This window comes from Ylistrum balloti, unplaced genomic scaffold, assembly GCF_031769215.1.
Source record: "Ylistrum balloti isolate Yb309-2 unplaced genomic scaffold, AGI_CSIRO_Ybal_v1 Utg370248, whole genome shotgun sequence".
Classification (NCBI taxonomy): Eukaryota; Metazoa; Mollusca; class Bivalvia; order Pectinida; family Pectinidae; genus Ylistrum; species Ylistrum balloti.
In genome coordinates this window covers 466,948-475,702 of record NW_026782199.1, presented here as the reverse complement: position 1 = coordinate 475,702, position 8,755 = coordinate 466,948, and positions in this window count along the sequence as shown.

The window sequence follows — 8,755 nt, the reverse complement described above, 5'->3', positions numbered from 1 at the left end:
CTAATCACATCTAGAAAATTCCTGAAATAGAAACTATGATTCTATTCGATGTCTATTTAATTTAGTCGTTTTCTTCATTCACTTAATCTTCTGAAGTACCCAGGCTTAAGTAATCATTTGACGAGTTGGGAATCTTTAGGTATAACAATAATTTGATTTTTGCAAGATCTAACGTTGATTACCGCGATACAACTAGAAAACTGTTTACAAGTCTCAAGTGTTGTGCACGCTCCCAGCGCGACAAGTATTATTATATTTGTCACAATAATTTGTCCACGGGCGTCCAATCAAAGTCTCCAGCTATGGCAGCTAATTCAATCACTGACACAATATTAGCTAAACATGGGAACGGTAGCGGGAAAACGGAATTACGTAGTGAGACCTGCATACGAAACAAATTTGAAGATGATTTATTGCATGTTATGAATAACAACAACAGAGGACTCTCATTACAGAAGAACTTTAACGGAGGTCGCTTCAAAGACAGACAACGTTGATAAGCTACATGTATCCAGACTCGGAATACAAATAGATGAAAAAGTCTACAAGCAAATGAGAAATTGGTCTGAGTGGATTTCAAGATTTTAGGAAGTTGATAAAATTTCTCGAAATAAAAAAAAATGACGAGTGATGGGTACTCTTTGACGTTTGGTTGTAATACGTTGAGGAAAGCCAGATAGGACCGGATATAAATCTCCATGGGATGTCAGGAGACCAGAACATTTAAAAGTAGACTAGACCACATTATGTGGAGTCATCTATTTTCAAGGGATCTCAAATTTTGAGTTTTATTTGGGGGAAAAATGAGAAAATCCTCTTTCGCTGACCTTTATTTGATTTCATTGATAGTATTCACGGAATCCAATTATGTTTAAAACTAAAATATGTCACTTCAGTTCATATTGATTCATAGAAATCTGGGCTTGGTACTGAAACTGAAATATGTGTTATATTCATTTTAATGTCTCGATGAAAATGAGTTTTTTCAAAGTGAAAAAACACTGGCGAATATTCACCGTATACAGCATTTGAGATGTTGTTATGACATATAACTATATGTTATGTGCAATAGCTTGTAGGGACTAGAATTATCACAGTAGGGAAAGATAGAATGTAAGACAGGGAGTAACAACTGTAGGCGTTTAATACAATGCATCGTAACAGTTCTCTGATATTTATATAATTATTTATATTGGACCAAGCTATTCGACTATGTTAATTTATAATTTTCTGCATCCTTACCTCAATGTATTACACAATAGACTGGATTTAAGAGAAAAAATGTTTTGGAGATTTATTTTATTATATTTAACCACATGGTTTACTAAATTTTAGTTATTTATGTATTTTTTTTTATTTTAATAATTGTTTTATAGATTTGAATAAAGCAAATAAACAAGAGAGTCTCAGAAAAACCGTAAACGAGCTAATTCATACCAACTGACGAATCAAAACGATGCATGTAGATCAACAATACAGAGAGAACTCAACCTCGTCTTAGCTGCTTTCTTTATTCGATATAATAGTTATATTTGTCATGAATTCATACAACGGCGAGAAGAAGAAAAAAGTTCAAATTGAAGATGGTGGAGTAAACTAAATACGAGAGAAGAAGACTCCAAATCAATTTTAGAAGAATCGTGAGTGTGCTTGTTGATGTAATTGCTTCTCGTGGACCTCTTATGAAGCCGTACACATGTATTTGACATTTCAAATGCGGAGCCATCACCAAAGATTTCAAAACGAGGACTTCGATTAGGTGTTTATACAAGTGTGAAACTTACAAAAATGTTATATGAATCATGTTTTGATACAATGACGAGATTCCTGATATTGATTAAATCAGTTTATATATATATATCCTCTAATATCTATATGCTTTTACAACTGCCACCTATTATAAGGTCGAAGCCCCTATTGTGTTCCATCTACAGAGAATAAACCATTATAAGTGTCAATACTGAGGATAGACAAAACACCTCTTATTATCGGTGACTAGAACTTAGTGAAAATAATGAAAATAGAAACTGAGGAATCGACACAAAAGAATAAACAAATATTATTTATTTTGATCAAATTTGTAATCGAACAATTAACACAAACAGGAAGAAAATTTAGCAATTTGAACATTCTGTATTATGTGTAAATAACCATTCGCAAGAGCTTAAGAGATAAGTTAAAGTATAGTAAGTGCGTGACTTTGTCTATCATTGGAACTTTGCTTGTTGTGGACAAATTTCCGTTCCCGAAGACTATATTCATAGGGCTTCCATTGTTTTGTTCAATTTCCCTCTTACCTTAACTAACAATAGATAAGATGATGCATGCTGTGTGCACTTTTATACGCTGTACCCCTGATTTCGGTGTTAAATTCAACACCGGTCCGATTTGAATAAACACCACAATATATTTTACTTGATACTTTTAATACCTGTCACAAGGTAACAAAGGCTGTGCTCACCTGTATACTGAATTACACTATTGTTATCGTATTTAAGGAATTTATTGAAGAAATTTGCTATCAATTGAACATCCAGATCTCGTTAAAATGTTAAACTAACAAACCACCTCATCCAGCAGAGGACCTGAAGGAGAAGTGAGGGTTAGTATTCTTCGGGACAGTTCGTCAATTATATATCAATTCTGCGGGCGTGGCATGTCACTCAAGACCTTCTAACGCCCGCGGACAGAAAATAATAAGTGCCTATATCGGTTTGGGCCATTCACTTGAACATCGGGTGTGTATTCTTCTTTTCGATAACAGTGGAAATCCTCGTACCTTTGTTGGCTTTTTATCCACTGTTTTGTAAGCTTAACCAGTCAATATTATATTTTACATCATGAATTTATTGATGTGCTTCTTTTACGGATTATATAGAATATTTCTAAGTTTTATTTCATATCATTGATAAAAGTTAAAGTATTGGTGATTATCTTCTATATACTTAAATTATGATTTGTTTTGCAAAATAAATATTTATAGGAAGAGTGTTTTTTGGTTGAGTAAACCTCTGAATACAATACTATACAATGGTAAGACACCGTGAGATAATATTATCGTGACTTGATCTTCTAGCACCACTTCTGTTTCCTAGAGCTTTGATCAACAGTTTGTTCAATTGCTTCGTCTATGTATAAACATGCCATGAAAATTGACATGTTTGAAATAAAAAAAAACTAATTTAATCAAGTGATTCAATAAGAAAATTGATGAATACATTATTAACTTTTTGATTTGTTTGCAGTAGATCTTGAACACGTGGAAAGGACGGTCACAATGTCCGGTCGGGTAATGACCAAACAGACTGTAGGATTATCTGCAGATGTTCCAATACAAATTGTATTGACTTTCCAGAGCTAAAATAATTAATATTGTATATAAATTATAAGTGCCATTGCATCGAATAACAAACTGTTTTCTCTACAACAGAAGACCGATATTTGAAATATTTTATATAATTGGATAAAAACCTGTTTTATAATTATAAGTGTGTGACTGGTGCTATAACTCTGTGATTGTGGAATGTGTATTGTGTGTCTATTTACAATCGTGTGAACACTACCATACACCCTATGAAAATATTTACATGTCAGTCTAGCTTGAATATTGAAATAATTGTTATTCTGCATTTGTCAATATGACAAACACCGTCAATATGAGCACAGATGTAAAACGTATAAATTATAATATTCTGACATGTTGGTATTGATGACGTGATATTCAAACAAATAGATCAAATTACATACATAACCCTTTTTTTTACATCAAATGTTTTTTAAATATCTTTAAAAACTGTGGTAGAATTTCTTCGCTATAATGTTGGGTTCTCCCGTTACATGGTGTACCTTGATTTATCACCAGCCTTTTTACATCTTTTACAGTTTTACAACATGCACTAATATTTCAATCCCGAATTAGAGAAAAAAAGAATATTGTAAATTTTCCAATCAAAAGTGTTTATGTAACAGAAAAATAAAAGTATATAAAATTTGTATTGAAATGTGCTAAGGCATGTCAAAAGGTTTGAAAGTGTGAAGCGCCTGGCAGCGAATCGTAACCTCTTAGATAACACAGTGTTAGAGGGAGCGCTGTTGTAACCATCTACAATAAATAACACGGACGAACTTTGATCCTGTACTTTAAATATTGAGACATGATTTCCGACATCCGGCTTTTTATGGTCATAAATTCTGTCTTGGTACAGTTTTATGATTGTATGTTTTCTTAAGATAATACATAGTTTGTGTGTTACTCATACAGGAAAGTCTTGAAAGGCTGAAGTTCAATCAATTCTCTAAAACACACATCTGTCAGTTATATCGTCTCCTATAAATATTCTTAAGCAGAACTTTCAATCACTTCATTTTTCTTCTTCCATGTCGCATGCAAATGTATACGATTGAAATAGTGTTGAGCTTTCATTGAAAAAAATAACAAATCACTTTCAATACACCTTAAAACATTTACTGCATAATGCACTGTTCTTTTACGGTTGTCATAATGTTTTCATTGGGAAATATTCTATTTCAATTTTGTGAAGTCTGGCGTGATTAATCATCATCAGTTTGCTTGGTGTTTCTGGTGTCGTTTAACTTGTTCTTCTTTGGAAACGTGACATTACTTACCTCGACTGACCAAAATTGACATAGCGGATGTCTTCGATGAAAAGCTCACACTTCCGGATCACCTGGTAATATTGAACTTTTAAGTGGAGTCACCGTGAAAATATTTCATCAGATCAAAATTTGAAAAAAAATTTTGTCGTCATGTCTGTATTTTCTTTGTTGCTTTCGCTTTGATTATCCAAATTGTCTGTTTCTTATAATATGATATCATATAATATTATGATATAATATCATTATTTGAACGGGAGACAACTCATATTTTGCTACATGTTTTTCTTCCTTTTATAAAATTCAACATTGAAATGTCAACGAACCGGGAAAAAATGTGATTTTAAATGAAATTGTCATGAAACGCGTTCACCTGCCCTTTTCTAGATTGCGACCGACACGAAATCCTACAAAGTAACATCAGTGTCAGAGACTTTAGTAAACATGTCATTTATAACAGCATATGTCAAGTCTAGTTAGGTATGAGATGGTAATGCATGTACTGCCGGTTCATTATGTCAAATGTTAAGGCTAAGACTATGTATGGTTTCATTTTCATAATTACTGGTTTAGGAGGAACGCATGCGTCAAGCGATACTGGGTCACATCACCATTCTGTCACAATATTCATCATTATTATAGCAACAAAGGTGCAATGTCATGTTGCAGCAGATTACAAACATAATAAAACAAAAGTAAATAGTAATTAATTGTAAATAATGAAACCATATTTCAAAATGTAGAAGTACCACGGAAACAAAAGACAAAACTTGTTGCTGGAGATGATTAAATCCAACAACATAATCTCATCAAAGCATTCAGTGAACAGCGATATAAAATACATTGTTGTATTAAGATCAGTGAATTCAGCACATTCCTAATCTAGACACATAAATGATGAAATATCAAATAAAGTCATATTATTTTATTTTATCTATATGGTTTGACCAAGGTTTACATGGCGGGTGTCGTCAATGAAGCAGAGGAAGCTTACTCTTTTGGAACATCTGGTATTATTTTCCTTGTACTTTTTCAGGAGTCTCCGATCAATTTTTTTTATATTTTGCCTTAGTTTTATTGATATTGTGTTTGGATTGTGAATATGTTTACATGTTGGTATTTTCTTTTTATTTCCAATTGTCAGAAAAATGTGGTTAATAAGAAATCTACACAATGTACAAATCCAAGCTTTTATCAAACCTTTCAACAGTCGATGGGGTTATCTAAATGACATAACGTTCGTGAGGCATAACTATTGTAATATATATATCTAAGAATGTATGAACAGTGTTCGATGCTAGGCGTTGATGAAGTATCAGAGCTACAGGACATACAATTGATTATTTGTATGGATAAGTTTAGCAAGTGTGCATACTATAGATAATAGATGTATTCTGCACACTCTAGTGGACGTCCGCTGCTGATGCGGACCTCCAGCTGGCGTACATAGTGTTTGCTCAGTTGTTCTTCCAAGGCAGTGATAGGTTTAGGTGTTGATTGAGGCCGGAACATGGCGGGTCTCGTTTAGATATAGGTGTAATAACATTTACAGTTGGCGAGCTGGTCTGACATTTTAATTTACTTAGTCTTAAAGACAGCTGACTATTTCGCTCAGAATGTTTCAAAATTCTCTGCGGAAGTATGCAAATATACTTCTTGGAGTAAATCAACATTTAGTCTTAACGGTGCAAGACCGGGAACTAGCATTTTCCATGAATGTAAAAATGCACTGGAAATTGCGCGTGAAGTCATTTCCAGGCTCTCCTCTGATCTTTTGTCAGGCTAAATGAGGCGACCGTGTACTTTTGATCATTTTTGTGCTACAAGCATATGCTATACTCATTATGATTCGGTTATTACATACACATAACATATGTCTCTCTTTGTTAGCATTCGCCATCGCTCCGTGTTAGAGCTATATATCCATGATTTTGGAAGAAGAAAACGGACAACATATGTGTGTATTTACCTTGGTAACACACACATAAAGCTCAAGGAGAAAAGCTTTAACTAGCGTGAAATAGACACATCATTGGTCCTAGGCCTCACGCTACTGGGCCTATCAGCCAAATGATCCGTGAACAACAAAGCGAATACAAACTCGTGATAATTTGTCTTCATCAGCGTTATAAACATATCACCATTACTAAATGGGCATGTTTACAAGTGATATTTGCGCGCACCGTGTCGAATGAGAAACATCGGATTCCTCAAGGGTTGATGGCCTAACCGGCTTGTTGCAGCAGCTGGAACAACGCCGACAGTGTCAGCATCCCTCATTGACAGAATTATAACACCCCAACAATTTAAGTATTTTCTTTGTCCCTTCGGGACGACTTGACAACTCTCATAATATATCGCTTTTAAATTGAGAAGGGTATAAAATTCATAAGTATTCCAACAAAAAAGGTAATAATTTATCCAGACAGTTTTCGTCTGTTCGTATCAGTAGGATCCTTTGACATGTCTGAGTACAAAGGACTTTTGTGCTAACTGTATATCCACGGCTTGTTGGTTCCAAGTTACCAATTTTCACGGTATGTCGTTTCCTGAAGGCCGACACTTTTTCCAGATACCTCTAAAGACAGTGTATGCGCTTGTGTTTAACAACTTTTGATTACTTGAAAATGTTGGCTATACAATGACAAAAACGTTTTGTAGATATGTTAATCACATTTAAGACTCGCCTCTGTATTATGTAATCCAAAGGCAGTTTCTGTCTTCCATTTTCCATACTTTCATACTTCCATTCTTTTTACCGTTTATTTCAAACCGAGACAACGACATAGTGTATATGTATATATAGAGAGTAAAACTACAGTGCATCGATTAGATAAATGGAAAGAAAAACAACAATTGGTGGTGAAATGAAACGTTGTCTCGCTAGAGTTTTCACATATGATATATATCATATGTGACGTTACATAAGTCAATCGACTATCAATTTGGTCCGAAAACGTTAGCGAAAAACATTTGTCGCGCTGAACTGATTTTTCCCATTATGTAGATATGGACAAATATCGATGACATATACCCCCCCCCCCCCCCCCCCCCCCCCCCCCCCCCCCCCCCCAAAAAAAAAAAAAAAAAAAAAAAAAAAAAAAAAAAAAAAATAAATAAATAAATAAAAATAAAAAAAAAGAACACGCACACAATCGACGTGTAAACAAAGCCGTGAATTTTGAATAAAAATCCTGATTAAATGAAGTTTCACTTCTTGACGAAAAGATCTCTGGTTCCAAAACCGTTGACCACATAGGTAGCTTTGATTGTGTTTTCATCAGAGGCTAATTTTTTTCAAAGAACTGATCAAAATAGATCACAAAGAACATAAAAAGCCCTTTAATTTATCTTTTTGATTTATCAATATATAACAACCAGAAATGGAAATAATACCTTTGGCAAACTTTTCTTCGTCTGCCCCTTCCAACGGAGACAATTTTCAAAGTTGTAGTATATATGTGATGATTTTATTTTCTCCTTCGTGAATTTTCGATTTCTAGATAGCAACACGCCTGCTTCCCCAACCAATGGTAGTTACATGTCGATCTGACATTTAATTGCTTTTTCCTGATATCACAATATTAAGGCAAGATTTCGACAGCTGGCCTACAAACTCACAGCTTAGGATCTAAAGGGATAAGAGTGGAAGATTATGTTATTGTTATAGTAATTGATTTTCATGAAAGCCTACATCAGAAGAGTATGTTTGGAACCTAAATTACTTAGATGTCATAGTTTGATAAAGGATGAGTGATAGGAATGTTGACCAAAGTTGCAATAATTCTCCTGTAAGAAAGTGAAGACAAGTTATAATTATTATAATTTTACAGTAATCATTATAATTGTTATTATAATATTGTTATAGATTGAAGTCTATCTGACCAAATGTGATAAACCAAACAGTAAAACTTTTTTCAGTGCCTATGTATATCCACACTACCATTCCTGCTGTTTTGAAGCTCATTAAAACACATGCAATATTCTGAAATCCGATAATAGACTATTTCTCAATGACGTCTTTGAATTACAATTATTCCCCATACTTTTGATTCCCACAATGAATAACTGCTGGTGTTTTAAGCTCATGGCACTTTAATATCGGACAATCACACGACAGACAAGTGATGGCTCATCAATA